This window comes from Vulpes lagopus, chromosome 13 (genome assembly GCF_018345385.1).
Source record: "Vulpes lagopus strain Blue_001 chromosome 13, ASM1834538v1, whole genome shotgun sequence".
In the NCBI taxonomy this organism is placed as follows: Eukaryota; Metazoa; Chordata; class Mammalia; order Carnivora; family Canidae; genus Vulpes; species Vulpes lagopus.
Genome location: NC_054836.1, coordinates 32456664 through 32482151, shown reverse-complemented (window position 1 = coordinate 32482151; position 25488 = coordinate 32456664). Strand labels below are relative to the sequence as shown.

The window sequence follows — 25488 nt, the reverse complement described above, 5'->3', positions numbered from 1 at the left end:
CGCAAACTGTGATGAAGCTTGCCAGGGAAAAACTTTCTTTCAATATTTTCTATAGATATAATGTATATTGGGTATTTAATTGTTAAGTCTCCAGAATCACAACTCCCCATGGCACTTTCTGCTTCCTGCAAAAGCACTGAAAATTTAGTAGTGACTGAAAAAGGAAGATTCTCCTTTGGAGCCATGAGTAAGAATTATTTTGATGTTAAAATATGTCACAGAGATCATCTACTCTGATGTTTTGAAAACACAAAATTCAATTTAGCTGACAAGCTTTATCAGAAAGCAGGTCTCTCCCCAACACGTGGTACCTTTCCACTCAGCTGTGAATGGAGAAATATGTCATGCACCTTCAGCTGTGTTTTTCTCTTTCATGGTCAATCAAATAAATACCTACTGAATAATCTTAGCTCTTATGCAGCTTTCACAACTGAGTTGGCATACATCTCAGATGCAAACTGTCATTTTACAAATATTTCTAAATTTGCTTAAAGAAATTTCTGAAACAATTTTGTTAATTTTGCACTTAAAACAATTTTAAATCTACTTGAACACAATTCTGCAAGTTGTCTACGGATTCATGTCCAAGTAATTTTACTAAAAGCAAAGGTTTAACTTTCTAAAGGGTGTTTGACAACAAAAAGAAAAAAAAAAGAAAAGTAATAAAATTACTTTCACATATCTTTTCTAGACAACCCACAGATTTTTGTCACATGAGTACCATGTAATCTGAATACACAATTATATGATCATAAAATATGTTTCATTTAGCTACTAAAGGTTAATGGGGAACTATATCCCTTAGATTTTTTTGATGATCTTGTTGTAAAGGTCATATAATTATGTAATATCTATAAAGGCAGAATAGAAATAGTGCTAAATGCCTTCCATTTCTAAGGAATGTTGTAAATATACAGGATAAGAAAAACAACTTTAAAAAATGAAATTTAAAAAAAAAATAAAAAATAAAAAATAATAAAAAATGAAATTTTTATATGAACACTATATATCAGCAATCATATAAAGCAAAAAATTCAGAAATTTATACATAATTTTATATTTTTCTACTTATTTTTCCATCCAAATATTTAAAGGAAGAATGTTACTACTCTTGCTATTATAAAATGTGACTGAAATAACCAAATTCAAACTGAAGGAAGGCCCTATCTCCTCAAAATATTCAAAAACAATTTCTATACAGGAAATTTAATAACTATACTGATGGAAAGTAGGGAAAGGGAAAATCTGTCTTAGTGACTGTTACATAATTTATATAACTACTTAATCTTCATACCAATCTGATGAGGTAGACACAATTATTCTCATTACACAAATGAGGAAAATAAGACCCAAACAATTTAAAATAGCAGGCCAAAATGTACACAGACAAATGTATGGTATTTGAGCCCAAATCCATCTACTTCCAATTTCTTTTCACCACACCATGATGAACAGGATGTTATAAAAAAGAACTCAGTAGATTGTCAAGTGAATAACAGTGAACATTTGGGAATTGTCTGACTTGGGTGAGAAATACAACTGTTTATTGTTACATTAAAGATCAATAATATGGAAGATCAAGGAATGACAAACTCGCATTGCAAGATTAAGAGTGAATACAAAATTACAACATATTTATAAGTAATATGTATTGAAAAGAGCTTTATAATTAAGGAGTTTTTAAAAAATTAATTCCTTAATTATTTTGGTAGTCTCAATGCCCAATGTGGGGCTTGAACTCACCATCCTAAGGTTAAGAGTGGCATGTTCTACTGACTGAGCCAGCCAGGCACCCCAATTAAGCAGTTTTCTCATTCTGTTCAAGGATATATTTATACCTTGTGCTAGATAGTCTCCAAATGTGATGGCAAATGCCTTTCCTCCTTGTAAATGTACACAATTCCTCCCAACAAGAGGTAGAGTCCATTCCCACTTCCTGAATCTGAGTTGGCCTTGTGTCTTGCTTTGATTCATATAATGTGGTGTGAGTAGTACTATGAGAGTTCTGAGCCAAGCCATTAAATAGTTCTAGCCTTTAAGATGCCTAGTACCTCGGCTTTCACTCCCTTTGAGATCCAGCCTCCCATTTAAAAAGCTTGGGACTCATTCAGAGGTCACGTGGAAAAAAGCCCCCGGAAAATAAGAGGCCCTCCTGGACTTGCCATCTTCAGCTCCAGGTGAATTTCATGAGAGCAGAGACAAGCCATCCTGCCAAGAACTAGCTAAAATACAAAACTATAAGAAAATAACTGATTGTATTTTAAGACCCTATGTCTTGGGGTGATTTGCTACACATAATGGGAAAATGAATACAGTGGTTAGTTAAATCCATTCTTTTAAGCTACCCCTTTAAGCATCTTATAATATCTGATGAATAAAACTTTCTTCTAAAGGGACATTTTACCATTTGCAACAACAGTGGATGGAACTAGAGGGTGTTTTACTAAGCAAAAGAAGTCAATCAGAGAAAGACAATTACCATATGATTTCACTCATATGTGGAATTTAAGGAATACAACAGAGGGAAGGGAGGGGAAAATAAAATAAGACGAAATCAGAGAGGGAGACAAACCGTAAGAGATTCTTACTATAGAAAACAAACTGAAGGTTGCTGGAGGGGAGGTGGGTAGAGGGATGGGGTAAGTGGGTGATAGGCATTAATGAGGGCATGTGAGATAATGAGCACTGGGTGTTATATCCAACTGATGAATCACCAAATTCTACCTTTGAAACTAATGATACATTCTATGTTAATTATTTAAATTTAAATAATATAAACTAAAAATAAAACAAAAAATTAATAAAGGGACATCTAGTACCTAGAAATGAAACTCTCTTAATATTGTAAGAGAAGTAATTAGGGATTACCAATTTTCTGAAAGAATTAAGCCTTAAACTAGATACATATACATTCAGATATATATACACCCCAAAAAAGAAAAAAAATCATCAGTTATTTGTTGAAGTTTTCACTCAGCAAAGACATACAAAACTAAGTTTTAAACATTCATAAAAAATAATCAATTTATTTTTAAAAATAAAAACAAAAGATACCTGTTCTGAATAAACTGTAGTGCTCCAAGTAATTGGGTTGTAAAAAAACAAAACAAGTATTAATAAAATCCACTAGTTTAAACCTGTTATAATTTTAGTAAAGTGTATCTCAATTACCCAATAGCAGTCTGCTATAAAGTGACTTTTGATAGAAAACTGATGTCTTTGCAGCTTTTAGCTCAGTAGAACCCTTTCTACATTAGTCTTGGGAGGCACACACAGGACTATTAGATTTGAAGTTTTAAGACCTGGCCCCTCCCTCCTCACACTCAGGGCTGGGAAGAAGCGGTGGAATTATTAACATGAAATTCAGATAGGAAATGAGTCTAGAGAGAGAGAGGAAAAAATAACCTCCAACCCAATCCATTTTGAGGTTAGTGGCAGCTTTTTTTTTTTTTTTTTTTTTTTTTTTTTTTTAACACTAATGACAGGTTGGGCTGTAGCCTGCTGCTACTTCTTTCTCTCTCCAAGTCCAAACCCCACGGTGATTCCTTCCTTTCCCATGACCTATTGCCAGACTTCTGCTTTCTTTCCCCACAGGCTCGGTTTCCCCCTCCTTTGAAGATTCTGTTTTATAAAATCAATGCCTCATTCTTGCCCATAAGAGTGTTCTTTGGAGACCACCATAAGTAGTCAATTGACGGAAACTGGGCAGAGGAGAGTTGATTCAGATTTTCCACATGTGTCTAAGCATTTGTTTATAATCTACTCACAATTTGCATATGCATTCTCCAACCAGGTCATTTCACCTGCCAATATTAAATCTTTTGTTTACTGATGGCTTCTCTTTTCTCTCCTTTCTCCCCAGTGATCACTGCCCTGTATTTTTTTTTTTTAAGATCGTATTTATTTATTCATGAGAGACACAGAGAGAGAGGTAGAGACATAGGCAGAGGAAGAAGCAGGCTCCCAGCAGGGAGCCTGATATGGGACTCTATCCCAGGACCCCAGGATCACGCCCTGAGCCAGAGGCAGATGCTCAACCACTGAGCCACCCAGGTGCCCCTGCCCTTTATTTTTTTTAATAAAATGGCATAGGATAGCAAAAAGTGATTAGATGGGGGAAACTGAGGAGAATGAGACTGTTTCTCACCATTTTATTGTCTGCTAGATGAATCCTAGGAAAAGAAAAAAATCTTTAGCGTACTTTGAGAGAGAACATACTAGAACTAAAGCATGCACTTCCAGATGTGAGACTATGTCCTCTTTTCATCATCAGGGAAAGTAAGCAGAATCAAAGAAGAATGAAAAGATCTACATTTAGACACAGTGAGAAAACTTGAGAATATTCAGTGGCTCCTAAAATCAGATTACAACAGAGAATGACATTATGCCAGTCACAGGATAGCCAGGGTCAAGGTATTAAAGATCTACCCAGACTGGGAGCGACCATCACCGAGATGCCTTCTGGGGGTAAGGCTGGTCCAGGGCTCAGCCTCCACAAACAATAACAACCGGACTTTCAAGATTTAGTGCTGTCCTTACAAGAGACTGTTTTCACTCAGGGTGCTCATTAATCTTGTGCATTCACCCTGAGCTTAATCACGTGGCGAGCTAAGGTTAAGAGTCTGTTCTTGGGGAGCTAACTGCTTACTTGTGAGGTAAACTCACTCATCCATGACACTGAGCTACCAAGAGGGCAGTGAAAGAAATAATTTAGGAAATTATGCCCTGGAAGTTCCACATTATGAACATGTGAATCTGTCTCCCAGCTTCAAAGTTACCTCATTTGGAAAAAAGTTCCTTGTATCTTTCCAGACATTAAAAAAACTGTATTTTTGTTTCTTTGTGTCTTTAAGAGATGTTGTATCTGCTAATTTTCAGGCAAATTTTGAGATAAAAAAAAATTGAGGGGGAATTGTTTTGAAATTTACGTTTCTTAAATAAACACTTTTAAGCTAATTCATTTTGAAAAATTATTTTACATGTGGAATTATTCCCTGAAAACACTAGAGAATCAATTTGCTAAAATAACAATATTTCTTTTTTTATTTATTTTTTTACAATATTTCTACAGTCTGCTGACAAGATAGTTTTCATTAAGAATACACAAACTTGAGGGGTAAAGTGGAATGGAACAGAGTACAGAAAAACTCTGAATAGTAAAAATGAATGCAAATCAGGCTAGCAAGTGAAGGCGACATAATGGATGTCCAGCCATGTCTAAATTATAGCAGTATCTTTGAATTGGGTGTCATCTCTGCCTGGAATGCTTGCTCTTCCATCAGATCTTTGTGTCAGCCTCTTTCTCACTCAGGTATCCACTTAAATGCCACCTCCTTGGAAAGCTCATCCTTGCCTGATTAAAAGCAGGCTTCCAGGCACTCCTGATTATTTAATTTATTTTAATTTCTCCGAATAAGTATTACTACCTGGTGTTTTTTGTTCATTTTATTCACCTCCACTCCAACTCTCCATTAAAATATGAACTCCATAAGAAGAGAAATCTTATCTTTCATTTTTTTCACCACTGAAGTCCCCAGGATCCAGTGGAATGTCTGACAGAGATTAGGTATTTTACAAAATCTATGGAGTCAGTGCAAAAACAAATGAATGGGTGCTTTCAGAAGAGCTTACTTTGTTTGCAGTATCCATTCTGAGTTTTTATAGTATGAAAAATCTGTATCAAGAAGAAACTTTGGTATCTCTGATATCAGGCTATAGCTAAAACCATGAAAAAAGCAGAAACTCTTTTTACTGTAGATTATTATGCCAAGACCCATACTTCAAACCCAGAGAGATTTGCTAAGATTTTACTATTCCAGACGACATGAGCATAGAAACTGACATGGTTAGCTCTAGCAATCACAAAAAGTAACACAACAGAAGTCAGTGATTTCTGCAAACAAAATAACTACAGGGAGTACACCTAATCCTGGGCCTGAAATTCTGACTGTCAACAGTCTAGAAAGATAAATAAATCATCCTGGGTCATCAAATAGTGTGCTTGTCCCAAGGGCAAGAAAACCACATTTAGGAAGAGAAGGTTTGTTCCTACCCAGCCTCCCAAACAACTGTGGCAATTTATCTCATCTCAGTCGTTTATGGGTTTTGTGTATCTCATTGAGGTCCACTTCTCTGTTCCAAACATTTCTGTAGAACAGCAAATCTTTTCGTTTTTACAGAACAGGGGCTGGTCTTACGGAGCTTGTGCCCGAGGCTGGAATCTGCAGGTGCAAGCTTCTGAGATTCATGGGCAGCCATCCCCGGAAATCTGCACCCTTCTCCAAGTGCAGGAAACTTTCCACAGTCATGGCGTAGGCTTGTAATTTTTAATGAACCTAGCCAGTGACATATCCTTACAGCTATTTTTATAAAGAAACCAGAACATTTTTATAAAAATGGAAATATTTTTAGGAGAACTTAGCAAAAGAAAAGATTTATTCTTCAAAAAAAAAAAAAAACCAGGTTCCCAACCCTCTTCAAGGTATAAAAGGCTTATTTTCAATAACAGAGTGTAATTTATCATTAGCAGCATTCTCCTCTGTATAATAATGGGAGCAACAAATGGAACAAGAATAGAGTCATTTGCCCATCTTTGGAGATTCTGAAGTATGTCGAGAGAGGAACATATTGCCACAAGTTTGAAAATACTAAAAAGAAAAAGCATCTTCTCATTTGGAGTCAGGGGAGCATGGTCTTCTCCTGACAGAGACATAAGTCTTGTGTATAGCTTTCCCTTAGCTGTGACATCATGAGCAATTACTTAAATACTTTAAGACTTAATTTCTTTATTTGTAAAATAAGAACAGTGATAACCACTTCACAGAGTTGTGAATTGTGAATGATATAACATATTTCTTAGAACATCAGTAACTGACCCTTGTGTTTACTATTATTATCCTGATTGAAATATTATTATCATTATTAAAACCATCATTGAGGGATCCCTGGGTGGCGCAGCGGTTTGGCGCCTGCCTTTGGCCCAGGGCGCGATCCTGGAGACCCGGGATCGAATCCCACGTCGGGCTCCCGGTGCATGGAGCCTGCTTCTCCCTCTGCCTGTGTCTCTGCCTCTCTCTCTATCTCTCTGTGACTATCATAAATAAATAAAAATAAAAAAAAAAAAACAACCATCATTGAAAAGCATTTTTCTCACTGGCTGATGACTAGTTTTTTGTTTTTTTTTAAGGTTCTATTTATTTATTCCTGAGTGACACAGAGAGAGAGAGGGGCAGAGGGAGAAGCAGGCTCCATTCAGGGAGCCCAATGTGGGACTCAATCCTGGAACTCCAGGATCATGCCCTGGGCCAAAGGCAGGCGCTAAACTGCTGCGCCACCCAGGGATCCCCCTGATGACTAGTTTTACGTGTCGGCTTGACGGGGCTTAGGGATGTCTAGAGTAGTGGTTAAATATTGTTACTGGGTGTGTCTATGAGGGTATTTCTGGTATAGTTTATTAATCCATAGACTCAATAAAGGATGCTCCCTCACCAATACTGATGGGCATTATCCAATCTGTTGAGAAACTGAACAGAACAAAAGGCAGAGGAAAGGTCAATCTGCTGTTTGTAGCTTCAGCTGGGGCATCCATTTTTTCCTGCTTTCAGACATCCTGAATCTCAGGCCTTAAGATTCAGGCCAGAACTTTCACCACTGGCTTCACCATTCTCAATTCCTTAGACTCAGACTGAATTATGCCACCAGCTTTCCTGGTTCTCCAGGTTTCAGACACAGTTCATGGGGCTTTCTACTCACCATAATTAAGTGTACTAATTCTTATAATAAATCAATCTCTCTGTGTACATATATAATATTATACATATATATTAAGTACTCAGTAGTTTTATTTGAAATATAATTTTAGTTTTTTTATTTTTACAATGCAGTTTGCAGTATGATACCTCAAACTAACATATTGCATATACAGGACACGAGACCCAAGGTTACACACACATTAAGACACTGGCCATATGTTCATTATAAAGAGAGAAGGAGCAAAGTTAATTCCTATTTTCTAGTCATACAATAAAGAGAAACCATATTGGGAAATAATCAAAATCAGTCATCAGTTTCCAAATAATGTTTGTAAGCAATGAAGAAAAAATTAAGTTGCACAGCTGCTATAGAGTAAAGAAAAGAAGGAATATAAAGATGGCCCAAGCTGGCTGTGCAGACGTATCCCAGGGTCTACAAAGATTCTAAATGAGTTGTATAGGGCAAAATGCACTATCCTCAAATATAAGAATTCCCAAGAATATAAATAATACTTGATTTCTTGAATAAAGTTTTATGGTAATCAATATTTGTAAAAAAAAAAAAAAAAAAAAGTAGAGGTAAAGTATTTCAGCATGCCAAACAGTCGTTTCCAAACTGTTGGCATACCTAGGATAGTAAAAGAAAAATTTTATGGGGACTCAACATGGATGGACCACTTATATGTACTTTTACCAGATAATGACAAAAAAAATCTTTACTACCCATCTGCTATCATCAAAAATTCAATAAACATGGAATTTTATCACTAAAAATGTAGGAAGGACATGGTCAAAAATAAAGTCTTTTAAATGGAATAAATTTGGTTTTATGAAGAACTCCCTACATTTTTCTATAATCTGGTGAAATCATCCTTAAACATAAGTACTCATCCATGGATATCACTTTGGGAACCACCTACATAATGTTAGATTGCCCACAAAAATTTTATTTCATGAATTTATTGAACAAAATTTTAGATGTTTGTGTGGCTGTAGGTTTGGGTTTTTTTTTGGGGGGGGGGTTGTAAGTTTTTATAATTTTAAGAGAATTTTTTTTATTTTCTGAAAAGAAAAAAATAATATAAAGCTTCATCTAACAGCCAAAATACTAGAATTTATTCTACTGAGTTCTACGCTCTGAGACTGAAACTTCAATATTCAGTTTCAAAGTCTTCTCACTTCAGCTGTTCACTAAGTGTCAACGAACTTCTGTTTTCAACTTATATGAAATAACAAGAACTGAATTTATCCTTCTGCCCGAAACAACTAAAACTCTAAAACAAAACCCAAAACTAAAACAATGGTTTTTAAGATCCTGAACTCAAAGTAACATGGGATACTAATCCTAAGAGGTGGAAGATAAATGAAGTGAGCCCCATAACTGTCCATGTTTGTTGCCTTGAGAGAGTTTCTAGATGATGGCACAGGGAAGGAAAGCCAAGGAGGAGCCTGACGGTCTATTAGATGTGAGGAGACAGATCTGAGATTCCAAGAAGTACAACTAGAATTTTCAGGACAGAGTACCAGAAGGATCAGGGCTGCACATAGCTAAAACTCTGAAAATTGACAGAGTATTCAGCAGAGTAGCAGTCACAGTACCAGCACATATGCGTGAGAAAACTGCTTGAGGCATGGGAAAGAGCCTCCTGAAAACCCTAGAGGCAACTGACCAGCACACAGGCTAGGACTAGTGCCTGCTCCCATCACCCAGGCCAGTGTTGTATCAGTACCAGGAAGCCAGTGTTGTATCAGTACCAGGAATAATCAATCCAAAACTAAATACTAGTCTAATCTTGCGAAACAAATCTTAAAAGCAATACCTGTAAGAATAAAACTGTTGACATGTACCTGTACTGTTTCCCAGAACAAAGCAAGATTTTAAAGAATATAAAAATATCCGAGCGCCTGACAGCCCCGATGGCCCAGCACGTCCTGCTCCCAACAAGTTAAAAATCACAGTAACTAGCTTCCAATAAAAAAATTAGAAGGCATTCAAAAAGCGCAGAGAAATATGACCCATGATGAGAAAACCAACTAAATGAAACTGACACAGCACTGATACAGATGTTAAAATTCGCAGACAGGAGATTAAGACAGTTATTAAAACTGTAACCCATATGTTAAAAAAAGTTAAGCAGAAATATGAAAGATATGAAAAAGAAACTGAACTTATGGAGGTGAAAATTACAATATGTGAGATAAAATATACACTGGATGGGATAAATGGCAGAGTATACAGAGCAGAAGAAAAAATCAGTAAACTCAAAGGCATAGCAATAGAAACCATCCACAAAGAAATACACACAGAAAAGGAATAAAATAATAATATAAGCACTAATGAGCTATGGAATCATGCTAAGCAGTCTAATGCATGTGTAAGTAGAGTTCCCAAAGGAGGCTGGAAGAAGACAGAAAAATATGTGAAAGAAATTATCCTAGTTCATGAAATCTACAGGCCCACAGATCCAAGAAACTCTGTGATCTCCAAGCACAAGAAGCATGAAGAAAACTAATCTGAAATATATCATAATCAAATTATTCAAAACCAGTGATAAAGGTAATATAATTTACAATCCAAAGTAGAAAGACATTTAATCTACAGAGTAACCAAGAATGAAAGCAGTTATCTCATTAGAAACAATATGAACAAGAATGTGTCAACAATTTGCTTAAAATCTGGAAAAAAAGACGATACAGAGGTGACATCACTACAGAGTCTACAGACATTACAAAAATACTAAGGCAATATTATGAACAAGCTTTTCAAAAAGTTGGCTGATTTACGGGAAATGGACATATCCCTTGAAACACTAACAACCAAAGTTCACTAGGAAGAAATAATTAATCTACATAATCCTGTATCTATTATGGAAGTAGACTATTTAGTTTAAAACATTCCCACAAGAAAATTCCAGCTGAGATGGCTTTACTTGTGAATTCTTTAAAAATTTTAAAGAAAACTTAATATCAAGCCTAACAACTCCTCCAAAAAACTGAAGAGGTACTAATACTATCCAACTCCTTCTATGAGGCCAGCATTACCTTCATACTAAAACTTGAGTAGGATATTACAAGAAAGGATATAGATTAACATCCCTCATGAACATAAATGCAAAAATGATACATAAAATTTTAGCAAATTGAATTAAACAATTTATAAAAGGAATAATAATACATCATAATAAGGTAGGGTTTATCCCAAAAATGCATGAACGATTTAACATTTGAAAATCAATCAATATAATTCCCCATATAAACAAACTAAAATTTTTAAAAGCTTTTATTTATTTGAGAGAGAGAGAGTACAAGAGGGAGTGACCATAAGCAAGGGGGAAAGGCAGAGGGAGAGGGAGAAGCAGACCTCACCCTGAGTAGGGAGCCCAATCGTGGGCTCAATTCCAGGATCCTGAGATCCTGACCTGAGCTGAAGACAGATGCTTAATCAACTGAGCCACCCAGGCGCACCAACAAACTACATTTAAAAAAAATTATTTTTAAAGATTTTGTTTACTTATTCATGAGAGACACACACACACAGAGAAAGAGAGAAAGAGAGAGAGAGGGAGAGACACAGGCAGAGGGAGAAGCAGGTTCCCTGCAGGGAGCCTGATGTGGGACTCAATCACGGGACCCCGGGATCACAACCTGGGCTGAAGGCAGACACTTAACCGCTGAGCCACCCAGGTGTCCCAACAAACTACATTTTAAAACTCTAATAATACATTAAAGATACAACAGTAGTATTTCCATACTAAGAATTCACAAAATGTGTACAGATATTTTGAGTTACTTCAGGTTCAAAACTTTTTTTTTTAAGATTTTATTTATTTGACAAAGAGAAAGAGAGCACGTGCGCACAAGTAGGCAGAGGGGCAGGCAGGCAGAGGGAGAAGGAGAACCAGGCTCCCCACTGAACAGAGAGCCAGATATAGGGTCCATTCCAAGATCCTGGGATCCTGACCTGAGCAGAAGGCAGACACTTAACCAATTTAGCCACCGAGGTGTCCCCAGGATCAAAACTTTTAAATTATCTCCAAAAGAAATACATTTGCAAAACTTTGAGTAGATACAATTTCTAGAAAAATCTGATACTGATACTGTATAAGTTCCTCAAACACTGCTTCTAGGCATTTCCGAATACAGAAGAGAGGAAGGAAAAGAAGGAGGGAGGGGAAGAGGGAGAAAGGGGAAGCAAGGAAGGAAGAAAAGAAGGAAGGAAGGAAGGAAGGAAGGAAGGAAGGAAGGAAGGAAGGAAGGAAGGAAGGAAGGAAGGGAGGAAGGGATTCAAAATAAGAAAAACCTTGAGTCAGCATTCTTTTAGGAGATTAAATTTTCCCTCTAATTATTCTGAGAATGAAATAAACCTAAAAGATAAACAATGTTAAAGAGTGTGTCTTTGTATAAAAACCCAAAGAGCTTCACCGATCATTTTATCTGTCAGCATTAAACTCCTCACTGTGACTGCTACTGTGCCAAAGTGTGAAGACAGTAGAGACTGAGCAGTGGTTCCTGAAGGAGGCATTGAAGGAGGTGAAGCAGAAGCAGGTACAGTCGAGAGGTCCTAGCAGTGGTTAGTTATTAGCCATTCTGGAAATATTTCAATATTTTAACAATTGGTTCAATAGTACCAGTGTGAACTGGCTGAAATATTAGCCCTGTGTACGTTCTAGTTTAGACCGAAAAACATATACACATTAAAAAGTTGAGAACTTTCCATTAGCATCACCTTCTAATCTACGAAATAACTCAATTAGAAAGTCAGGAAAAGCTGTGTGCCAGGACACAGGACATCAGAGCTCTTGCCCAGCTTGGACCAATTAGCAGCTGTGTAAACGTTGTCAAGCTACTTAATGCCTCTGAGCATCAGTTTTCTCATCTATAAAATTAGGAGAAAGAGACAGGAGAACAAAGAGAAGAAAGATTAGGAACTACAAAGTAAGGAGAAAGGAAAGAAGTGGACGGTTTACAGAATGAAGGCAAGAAGCAAGAGGAAGGGCTTGGAACATATGGAACTGGGATAAAAGCTGAAGGGACTCAAAAAAGATTATTCTCTAAAATAAAGATGGAGAGAGCAAGAAGTTGAGATAAAAAAATATCAACATCAACCATCCTCCATTCCCCTATTAAATAATAAATTCAAGCTGGGTAGTCCACAAAAATAAGAAGTACCCTTCTCTTCTTCCTCTTTCTTTTTTTGAATATAGTTTATTTCACTTAGCATTACTTTTTTCAAGATTCATCCATGTTATACTACGTATTAGAACTCCATTCCTTTTTATGGCTGAATAAGATTTGATCATATGTATATACCACATTTTGTTTATCCATTTATTTCTCTTAAAATTTTTTATTGAGATAAAACTAACATTTAGCATTATATTAGTTTCAAGTCTACAACATAATGATTCAATATTTTTTATGTATTGTGAAATGATCACAACAGTCTAGTTAACATCCATTCCACACAGTTACAAATTTTGTGATGTAGCCTTTTGCTTTCATTTAAGTTATATTTTTTCTTAATTTTTCTAAGAAATATATGTATTCACTATAACAATGTTTTCTCTATATGAGTCAACATCAATGTTTTTAATACATTGCTCACATATTTAGTCTCCTCATTAAAAGGCTAGACCACCTAACTTAGAAAATCAAGATGCAAGATCACCTCTTTACTTGTAATTTATTTCTTTCACATATCTAAAGATATTTTAGGTAGCTTATACAATCCATTTTTGGCCAAGGCAAAAAAATCAAGCATGATGATGGAAGAGACATACTTATCTCCCATTGTTTCGTAAGAATAAGTACAAAAGTCCCTTTGTTGTTGTTGGTCCTTTAATGGACATTCTACTCAATCCTAAATTTAAGAATTTACCCTGTGAATCTTACAAAAATGGTATTATACAATATAATGCCCATATCTTTGCTACATCTTTACAGGAGTACAATGAAAGTACATTTTTTTTCTTTAACAAATGAAAGAAGTAATGAAAGTTCCATTTACTTAAATATTTTTCAAGTTTTTGTTTCAATACATTTAAAAAGTAAATGTTAAATAACCACATTTTAAGATGCTTAAGTATTTTAATATCTTAGCAGCATTCTAGTTACGGTACCTCAGTCTTAAAACATCATTTATTTACTCCTAATTTCTTCCCTCTGGACTTCTAATTTCCTTTGAAATGAAGTTTCTCATGTGTGGTCTTAGTCTAAAGTGAATTTATTGGCAGTTTCATTTAAATATTATCACGACAGGCTTATACAATATTCAAGGCAAAACACAGAATATTAAACTACCCTCAGGTTAACACTGACACAGCATCTTCCACAGAGTTCATCATTATTACTATCTAATAACACAAATACTAAATATCTTGAGTTTTAGGCTGCATAAACATCAGCCTCAGTTCCACACTGAGATAGGAAATATTTTACCCAACTTAGGTGTCTAAGTAGACAGAACATTGACTCTCTAAGCCTATTCATCATACCCTTTGTTATTATCTATTCCTCTAAGTATCCACTTCTTTCAGAGATTTTGCTCAGCAAGTAAATTTTCTAACATAAGAATTAACATGGTTTTTATAAACAATGTTTTATAAACGAAGATACATGAAATAGCCAATGGAGCTCGTAATATATATGAGAGAGCTTATCATAGTCTGTTAATGTGGCAGTAAAGAATGAAAAAGCTCAACAGGTTAAATCTAATGTAGCCCTAACGGGAGTCAAGCTATTAACGTTAGGACCTTTAAATATTAATAATAACACACAATTTTAAGTTGGTGCACTCTTAGGAATCCAGAGATGGACTCCAGGTTGCAACTGTTACTTTTAAGAAACCTGTTCTTTTTCTTATAGGTTTTTAATTAAACCTAGAGACCCATTGGTATATTATAGTTATCAGAACTTTTTCCTCAAATTAAATTTGCTATGTCTGAAATTCCTCCCTGCTCTACCTTCCTTTTGTGATCTCACTGCATGAAATACCAATTCATAGTAGAAATATTTATAGGAAATTATACACTATTATTTTGTATGTTCCTCAAATTATGGTGACACCGTCCCTATTGAGTTGACAGTTAAAACTAATGAATGCTTTCAAAAAATACAGTAATAAAAATATATTACTGACTCAGAATTTTTACAGTTTAAGTCAAATCACATTTTTAATTAGTTAATCTGAAGATGACTTTAGTTTATAAACTTGAAGTGACATTGTTATAATGCAGTTTAAACTGTTTTAGATTACATGAGTTCCTAAATTTTTCAAATCAGTACTCTCTTAAATACAGATAAAGAAAAAGAAATGATCCATTTCATTATACTATTGTTTTAAACTCTCAAGTTTTGGGATCCCTGGGTGGCACAGCGGTTTGGCGCCTGCCTTTGGCCCAGGGCATGATCCTGGAGACCCGGGATCGAATCCCACGTCAGGCTCCTGGTGCATGGAGCTTGCTTCTCCCTCTGCCTGTGTCTCTGCCTCTCTCTCTCTCTCTCTCTCTCTCTCTGTGACTATCATAAATTAAAAAAAAAAAATTTAAAAAAAAATAAACTCTCAAGTTTTCACTAGATAGAGTCTTCATTTTTTTAGACTGTCATTTCTTCTAATACGTATATAACTTCTTTCTTACAGTTGAATTACGAAAACATGGCGCTGTATGTCCCTATTGCATGTGGCATATGGTTTCTATTTTGAGTAACCTTTGCTTTGTTTTCTGCCTATAGTAAAGAGCTCAAGGTTTGGACCAAGTCATACATGGGTTTGAGGCTCTTAGTGATGCAAGGCCCAGCAAGTTACTTCATCCATTTGAACTTCACGGCCCTCATCCAACAGGAAAAAAATCATTTCTCCACCCCAGGGTTCCAGAAAACCAAGTGATCAAACTAAACCATTCTGAGGCACATAGCACAAAGCCCACCAATGAAGCTACAAACCATTACTACCATTATCCATTATAGTCCTGTAGACTACAGAAGACTTCCTTTGCTGAAACCCTTGCCTCAACTGGTACACTCTAGTATACCTCTGACTCGTACATTCCACCTGTATTTTATTTATGATTATTAAAGTACTCTTGGTGAGCTATTTTTTTGTTAGTTTTTCTGGCTAGGAAATTATATATATATGACATATCCATATTACTTATTTTTAGATAAATGTTTCTCCTAGACAGGCACCTAATAAAAGGCCAAATACTGAAAGTAAGTTCCAATAACTCCTGTAGGATGATTTGGATCTTTTCTGGGAGGTGAGGTACCCACCAGCACTCTGCGGATACACCAAGTACCCTAAAGCTGGAACTCTGGCTTATTAACTTATTAGCACTTAACCAAACATTGACAGACAAGCCTATGCTGCAAACTGCTTCTTGCTGAGCAGCTTAGCGCCTTTTATTCCTGGCAAGAAATAGATTTCCAAAACCAGGCTTTGATTCTCAAATACTTCTTTGACTGGATTCTAATTCTTTAGAGCTGCTCCTCCCTTTTTTACTTTCTTAACATCTTTCCTACAAAATGGAGTTTGCTTCCCTTACTAAAACAGTGCACTTTTGGTAAGGCTTATATTTACCACATTTTTAAAAAGACTATTTACACTTGATAAGAATATCATTTGGAGTACTCTTTCAATTAAAAAATTTCAGAGAGAAGCCTATTCCCACCCTCTTGCATTTCATCAGGTCCAAAGAAACTATAATTTTTCTTTCCTGAAGAAAATATACTGAAATAAATATAAAAGAGGGTAAGGTGAAGAGAACAAATATTTATGAGCTATAATTCCTTTTAACTTTATTGTGTATCTGTTGCTCTTTTGTCACACATTTGAAAATGAGATCTTAAAAACTATTTTTAAAAGCCACAAAATTCTTTAGTCATCATAAAAATATAGTTTAACAGTGTTGTGTGTGTGTGTGTGTGTGTGTGTGTATAATTAGAAAGAATGCTTCAGTAAACATTCTCTTTCCAAAGTACTATAGGTTCTTGGCACACAGGGTTTTGAAGAAAGGTTCTTATGACTGATGTCAGAACTAAAAGCCCTAACAGGATTGTCTATCCAGTACAATTTTCTTTCTTCATTGTTAGCAGTGATGCATGTCCCATTGGTTTTTAAAGGAATATGCTTGAAGAAAGTTTCTGTTTTTCTTTCTCAGCAACAAACGGACGTAGTACCTTCACCTTAAAACATTATACGTATACCAATAGAGTGAAAACACTAAATTATAATCCAGTAATTCAAAAGAGCTGTTTTTGGATCATGATTTAACACTGAAAGAAACAAACAGAAATTCTCCCAAAAAATAAGAAAAATGTTGATTTAATGAAACAGGATGGAAAGAAAATAAATATTTGCTATATTTAATTTTCCCACCTTTTCTTAATTAAAACTAATTGACTTCATCATGTCTCTGTGTTAAAATAAACTATAACACTAATTATAGAAAGTTACTTAAAAGATTTGGGGGAAAATTATTAAGGGAGCCAATATTTGAAGGTCCCCCCTTCTTCCAAAACCACATAGAAAATATAAAAAAGCATAGCTTCCCCAAAACTACAATCCTATCACTTTTCCCACAGTTTAGTTTATTGTGTGGAATCATATCCCTAACCACAGTATCTGTCTTTATATTTCCTGATAAAAAAGTAGACTCAAGAAAATAAATATGCTAATATTTAAATATAACACAAATGTAATTAAGCAAACACTGTCTTCTAAGGGGAAAGATGAAAACATCTGATTTACAGCATTTCATGCGGTAGAAACAATTGCTGCAACAAGAGCAGTTTCTGAGGGTTGAGAGGTGAATGTAGACGGTGTCACTAAGCTTTCAGTTAAGTCTCAAAGAGGTACCACTGTGGCTAATTATTTTCTTCTATGCTTCTGTCTATAAGCATTACACTTTTCACTTTTCTATGAAAAAGACCCATAGTTAATGAGAACCATAAAGATTCCTTAATCAGCTTATATTGTGAAAGAGTATTAAAGTCTCCACTTTCACAACAGGCACATGAAATACACACTTTTATGATATATTACTAGCACAGGAACTTACATCTCTCTCCCCTTGAACCACCTGCAAATTTTAATAGTCATGTATCGCCAGGGTACCAGAAACTCATAAAAGTTTAACCTGCTAATTAACAAGTAGGTAAAGTTCCAGCCCTGTACCATAATTCGTTTGCTTCCAAGGCATAGTCAGCAAAACCTAGAAAATATTCCCTTGATTTTTTTTTCCAAGGCAGTTATATTTCAGGCATGATTCCTTACCCAGGTCACAAGAAGTAAAAGCACACAAATATATATCAAAAATCATGTCTTTATGGAGGGCATAAAGTTAGTGAAAATATGGAGTTCTAAAAATGGATTTAATTCTCTTAAAAAAAAATCGCTACCTGAAGGATTTTATTTGGACTCGGTCACTCTGGTTCCAAATTCAATCTGTTCCTTTCCTAGTGTGGCTGCACTATTGGTAAGTCTGTGTTGTTTGTTTCGTTCCCATTACCGAGAGGCTGCATTAGAAATTATCATACATTTACTGGGACTGTTTGTTCTTAGGTGAATATCTTAAACCATGATCTCAAATGTGGAGCCCACAAAATACAGCAATTTAAAGAGAGCACTGCAAGAAAGAAAAAGTCTCCCAATTCTTTCCTGTAACAATGGTGATGGCTACTAACGACATTCCGATAAGATGACTTCAGGCTATGTAAGTTTCATAAACGGCCCATTAGTGTCAAGCCCTTGGTCTCAGTCCCAGCACAGCTAGCCATACTAGGAATTACTACCATATTAAGAAATTGGTTATTTTTCTGAACTTACAATACCAGGCAGAGCTATTTTCTTTTTCTAGTGTTTTATTTATGTGAACTGGCTTCCTTAGGGGGTAATTAAAAGATTTATGCCAGAAAGCTAGTGGAGGTATTATATGATGTCTGACTTTTCTGTACTGAGAGAATATCTACATACATAAAGGCCAACAGACAGACACAAGTTAGGATGTGGTTCATTCATTCATTCTTATTTCATTGTGTGCCTTCTATAACCTAAGAACAAGGTACTGTAAGTACAGGGATTAAAAACAACACATTCCTTCCCTCATGTATCTGATCATCTAATGAGCACAAATCATTAGGCTGGTTCTTCAACATCTGCTGATTTTAACAGAATTCATTCCTTCCTAGCAAATCCACAGATTAAGAATAATCATAACAATAACTGGCATGTGTTGAGTACAAATTTGTACCAAGCAGAATGGAAAGCCTTCTATGTATCATCTCACTTAGCCCTCCCAATAATTCCACAATGCAAATATTATGTAAGTACAATGCTGAATAACTTGACCATTAACACACAATTGAATATGACCAGAGGTAGCCTGGGTGGCTCAGCAGTTTAGCACAGTCTTTAGCCCAGGGCATGATCCTGGACACCCAGGATCGAGTCCCACGATGGGCCCCCTGCATGGAGCCTGCTTCTCCCTCTGCCCCCCACCTCTGTTTCTCATGAATAAATAAATAAAATATTTTTTTAAAAAAGAATATGACCAGAATGCAAATCCACTTCTGGTAGATTCCCAAGTATTGGTCCAAAGCATTTGTGCTCATTACTTCATTATCTCTACCTGAAAAATGATTTAGGATCCAATCTTAAAGGATTTCAATCTACCCCAATAATCGAATTTTCTTACATATCTAGACAAAAGAAAACATAATCAGATTTCTTTCAACAACTGAGGATAGCAGCACTACTTTCCTTTAACACCTCCAGAGCACCGTCCTAACCAACGTCTAAAAACCATTTTGCCAGCTTTACTACTATTCTACGAAACCAAGGCATCCCTGGTGCTCTAACATTCAACTCATAAATGCTTCATAGAATTTTAAGAATTTGAACCATATGTAATTTACTAAGTGCCTAGCCATATTGTGCTGGTAAGGACTGTGAGAGCCATGGGATGGTTTTTGTTTTGTTTTGTTTTGAGATTTTCCTCCCTGAACTGACCAGTCATGAAAGGATGGATATGCACTTGGAATCCCCTGTTCCTATTGCCTGTTCACTCATTTTCAGATTCTTGTTTGCCTACATAGTTGCCATTCCACTTTGAGGTTGTTACAGCAGCTTGAGACCTCAGAATGGAATCAACAGAGAAGCCAAATTTAAATGTACAACATTCTTTGTCCCTGGTAAACAAAGGATACCCACTACAGGGGACATTCAAGGGTTCAAGGAACACTTTCCTTTGGCAAAGAAGAAGTGATTCTTGGGTCACAAAAAGAAATAATCAAATACAACCCAGAGGTTATTCTAGAAACAGAGCAAAGAACTCAACACATAGGTCAAAAAACCCATAGATTGGGAAAGTGGTCCTCTATAGTTATTTGATTAACATATGTCTTGCCCTTGAAAGCAAGAGCTTTAAGGGTTAAGAACTATTTCTGTCTTGCTTACCATTGCTATACCAGCCCAGAGCCTGGGAAATAGTAGGTACACAATAAATGTTTACAATGGAGGCCAACTCACCTACAGTTCACTGACTAACATTTCTTCATTTATTCATTTACATTTGTTTACTCAATTCATTTTGGCACTCAATTCTAACAAACATACATGGAATAATTACCAAAATCAGGCACTCTGTTAGACTCTGGGGCTACAAAGGCTACAACCAAATATATAGCAGGCCCTGCCTTCAAAAATCACACAGTCTAGAGGAAAAACACAGGAAAGTAATGAGCGTCATAAAGTGCTTGTTATATGACAGAAAGAAATGTGGAATCACATAGAAAGAAACTAATTAAAAATAGCTGTTTTGCCTCACACCAATAAATTATTAGTGATCAAGTCATGAGACTTCTATGCCACTCTATAGTAGTGATGATTTTACCATAAGTGTGACTGGATTTCTTTATAGTATCTTCTTCACATTTCTATTTGAAATAAAATGGCAAATTAGCAATCTCTTACTATGTAAGGATATACCTCACTGTATTTATATACACTTCACTGGGAAGTTTAAGTCTGTATGCACAGTCAATATAATTCCCTACTCCAAATTTGTAAATAAAGAAATTTTGTATCCAGCTCGCAAAACATGCAATCAGATGTACAATAAGAAATGAAATGTAAACATATTTCCCTAGCCACTAATTTGCTATCAAGCAAGGGACTTTAAGGACCTAGCCGGCTCTGACTCACAGCTATGCAATTCTATGATTGTGTTTGCTTAAGCCACAAGCCAGTGTTTTATATAATCACTCTGTTTAGAACATCATATTTCCCGTGGATTTTTTTTAGACTTGCTATGCCACCCAAAATTTTCTCTCTGAAGGTTCATACAATGTATATGGTGTGTTATTGACTTTTCTCTTGGAAGAGGCACCCAGCCAATGAAGAAGGGCATGAAAGCCACCATTCAGTCAGCTGTCTTAGGTGCCGTTAACACTACAAAATTCATTCCAACCTCAGCAATCCTAAATATTAACCAGTCCCCCAACTCCAGATTCATTATCCACATTGTCATAAGAATGAGTTCTTTCAACCAACAATCTTATCACACTTCTCACATATCTGAAGCTTTCTGATGATATTTCATCACAAACAGGATAAAATTCAAGCTCCTCATCTTAGCAAACAAAAGCTTCCATAAACTGGCCCCTGTCTCCTACCCTGGCCCACCCCTTACCTCACCCAATCATGCATTAAGATACTTAAGTTATTTACAGAAGAGACTGTCAGGAGGGGAAAGAGACAAGGAAACAAATAAGTGTCACAAAGGATTATATGAATAAAGTCTGATGGAAGGTGAAAGAGGAAACAACAGATTGAGAAAATCAAGAAAGACTTCTTAAACATAAGTTTTATTTTAATTGGGTCTCTCAGAATAGTTAAAATCTGGATAGGAGAAAATGGGAAGAGGATCAGAGGAACACCTGTATAAATAAACCCCAGAAGTAGGTAAGGACATATTGTGAGCTAGGAGTAGTAATCCTGGCTGAGAGAAGTGCAAGAAACTGAAGAGTGTGGAATGAAAATGACAAGGAGGATAGGATAGGGCTCAACGCATGGGATTCTTTGAAGTCTCGTGCATTTAATGAGTTTAGTCTAGAAATGCACATAAGGCAGATTTTCAAGAACAGCTTTGACAAGAGGAAAGAGTATTCTTTGTTGCTGATATAACGCTGATGGGGCATTAGTGATTTCCCGGTATAGTTACCCCCATTCTAGCTCCATCACTTTAAATATGGCTAAATGGGTGGCACAAAGTATTATGAGGCAAAGCACAGAGATCGCAGGTTAGAGAAGGTCAAGAAGGGTTGGGTCATGCCAACCTCCAGCACTTCTTCCCAACTCTTCTCCCCAACTACCAAGTGTGGTAAACATCTGTAGAATCTTGTGAAGCAATCACACCCAGTAGATGTGTCAAGATTAAGGAGGAGCTGTCCTTCTTTGAGTACAAATCTCTTTCACAGCACCCTGGAGGAGACCATCAGATCATTTTATTTGGGCCTGTTAGCCTATAAATTCATTAGCCTGTAAATTCATATCTGCGTCATACTTTAAGCAAATGTACGATGTTTCATAAAGATTCCAACTCTTAGTAGTGTTCAAATAGCAAATATTTCACATGCCACAAGCAGAAGGGACTAAAAGTAACGAAAGGTGGGTGAAATATAAGATTTATTTCCTCCAAAACAGCCACAAAATGATTAAGTTTAGATTTAAGAGTTTCCCATCATTTTCATACCACAACTGAAGTTTCCCAGCCTAGTTTACACAAATTGGACTGCTGTGTTTATTTAACATCTGATAGCTTAACCTAAACACTCAGATCTTGCTCCATTAGGAAAAGAAAACCTAAGAGGAAAGTTACTTTTGCAAAATGCAGACTTGATTTACATGACACAATCTCCAGTTCTTGAAGATCAGTGGAGGCCGTTCTCCCTTTCCTGGGCCTGGCAGCTAACTGGCTTCATCACAGCTGAGCTCCTCTGCTTCATCCATCCAACAGAGCCCTGATTCAGCTCTGTCCTGTTCTACTTGAGTCACATAATTCCACATATCAATCAAAGCAGGGCTCTCCATTTTTCTGTCTCATTGGTCAGCACCCTCTCCCATTCCAAAACTGTCTGCTAACCTCTTGCCTACTCTTCTTTGGCTCCCGTCTACACCTCTTGGACACCCTTTCAGTGAATGTCCACATGTCCAAGGTCATCCGATGTGAGGGAACATTGCCAATCTTGGGGCTCCCAGAATAATACACTCGTCTGAGTCCACACCCATCCTTTATAAATCTGTCTGCCCAGATTAGTAGTAGGATGTGTCTTTCTTCTGTCAATCACTACCCCAACCAATTCTATAGCAGTGGATTGGCAATAGCAGTGTATTGGCAACTTTTTAGTTTTTAACCTGATGATCCAAAATATCTCACAATTACACACCACACGCTTTTACTTTTGGGTGGTTGTTGTTAAATTGAGTTTTAAAAAGGGAAATTGGTTCTCTGGCTACTTCTGTCAAAAGACTTATAATTGTTTTTGTCTTTTTAGCTTCATCAAGGCATGGCTCCCAAGTATCACATTCTTCCTTCTACCTAATGTAATATCTGAGTATCCATATCAGCCATTGAAATAAAAATAATCAAATCCCATGACCTCTCCAAATCCCTACAGTTTTTGATTCTCCCTTTGGACTCTGAGGGTCCCTGGGTGTCTTCAAAGAACGGTGGTAAAAAGTGGATCTGTACCACCACCACCACCACCATCACCAAGCAACATTGCTGTTATGCACCTTGAATTTCCCCAGCCAGAAGAAGTAGAGACAGGAATAGGACTTCAAGCCTATCTGGATCAGTGCTGCCCACTACACAAGTGCCTGGCCCTGTTGGGCAGCCCTGCTCCCTCCCAACTTCTTTCCCAGAAGGTGGCCTGTGAATATCCTGGAGATATAGAAAGGGTCTGGTATTCCTTGCTGCCACACTCTGCATGATGTGCAGCAAACAGTTTGCTGAATTTCAAGGGAAGAGGCCTGATTCTTCTTGATTAGAATGTTTTCCTAATGTTCCTCTGAGAAAATGTGATGCTTGGGGAGAGGGAGACTTGGATGTTGTTTGATGAAAACCACTTTCTGAATTACTATGATATGGGTTGCCTCACTCACATTTACTACTACTATGAGGTTCCCTTGTCAACAAAACAACAAATAAAAGTTAAGTTTTATTGTGTTTTAAACAATGAGTGCCATTTGTATCTAATTTTTAAATCTATACTTAACCGAAATTTTCCAGACACTATGGTTTTTCCTTCAGTACCTTTGTATCTCAGATTTTTTTTTTGGTGTACTGGTAGAAATCTTAAAGAAAAAGTGTCATTTTTTTTTCCTTTTTAGTGATGCTGGGGATAACTCTCACCCTTGTAAATTCGGTACAGAAGGGTGGATTTTTCCCATATTGTTTTACTCAGTACCACCTGATAAAAAGCTTATAGAAATTAGCTTTGCCACACACCACTGACCTGCAGAGTCATTTTTCAGCTTCATGAACAAGTCCAAAGGAGAGGAAATTATTTTTTATTAACCAGGTACTAAAAACTAAAGCCTTTTATAAGGGTTGCTTGCTTCTTTCCACTGAGACCAGTAGGCAAAGGAAAAGAAATCCAACTGCAATAACTTTGCCCATAGGCGGCTTTATTAAAATCTATAAGGTGAAATTTTTAATAGAATCAAATCATCATAAAATATGTTAGGTATTTATGGTAAATACAACTATTATTATACACCTTCCTCCTGTGACACCACCCTTGGGAGAAAAGGATTTTGTATGTTTCAAAAATGTGCTATTGTAAGGTGCACTTGGGCTCCTCTAGTTAAGGTCAAGTTGCATTTTCCATTATAAACCTGTTTCCAGGGGTTCATTACTTTGTCATAAAAATTTGCTTGGGGCTGAAATATGGCATAGAGAGTCTTAGCTCAGCAGCACATTATTTTTAAAAATGTATCAAAATTGGCTAAACTCAGTTTAGTCACACTTAAATGATAAAATTATGATGGAAATATATCTGAAAGAATTCAGTGGGCTAACACAGTTCAGCCATTGAGTTGAACAAAGGATCACACCCATAATCTTATGTCTTTCCACTTGTCAAATCTTAAGGACCTATGAGGCCCACCACAATTCTTGTAAGCAAGAAAGCTGGAAAATATTATAAGCTGTTAAAAGACAAAAGAAGAAAAATAAACAAACTCAATTCTAAGGCAGTGTTTTATTTTCTGAGGTTTAAAGCAAGAGTCATCAAAGGACAAAATCTTATTTTATGTCATCAGAAATTATCTGAACACTAACATACCATACCACTCCATTTCGTCTCTATCCTCTTTCACACAGCTGTGCGGATATGTACTTGAATGCACCTGTTCTCTTTCCATTCACATCTATTAGTTTCCTGAACCAACTTTTATGCATCCCAAACCTACTCCCTCTGTTCGTTTCTTGTTCTGCCCAAAGGTAGGAAACATTTTTTTTTTCCAATACAGCATTACCTTCTCTCCTTGAAAGAGTTGGGGGGTGGGGGGTGGGGCAATGAGGTAGGGAAGGCATTACATCCAAAGTCAAAAAAAAGATAAAAGAAACCAAAGGAATTTGGTTTTGGACAAGATGACAATCATCAGCCTAAGTTAATTCTACCATCAAAATAAGCCAAAATGAATCAGCAGTTCCAAAAAGAACATGCTCACTGAAGT

The 25488-nt window shown here is 36.3% G+C and overlaps 1 protein-coding gene and 1 long non-coding RNA gene across 7 annotated transcripts in view; one reads left to right on the top strand and one right to left on the bottom strand.

The window, feature by feature from the left end:
- Positions 1–25488, bottom strand: part of HDAC9 (histone deacetylase 9) — a 927702-nt gene that overhangs the window by 596484 nt on the left and 305730 nt on the right. The gene's annotated exons all lie outside the window — the stretch shown is intronic.
- The window catches only part of LOC121474762, a 90253-nt gene that overhangs the window by 30709 nt on the left and 34056 nt on the right, over positions 1–25488 (top strand). For 2 of the 3 annotated variants that reach the window (XR_005983518.1, XR_005983517.1), the window contains exon 3: positions 18310–18460. The exons of the other annotated variant lie outside the window; for it this stretch is intronic. This is a non-coding gene — a long non-coding RNA (uncharacterized LOC121474762). The remainder of the gene's footprint in view (positions 1–18309; positions 18461–25488) is intronic. 3 annotated transcript variants of the gene reach the window in all.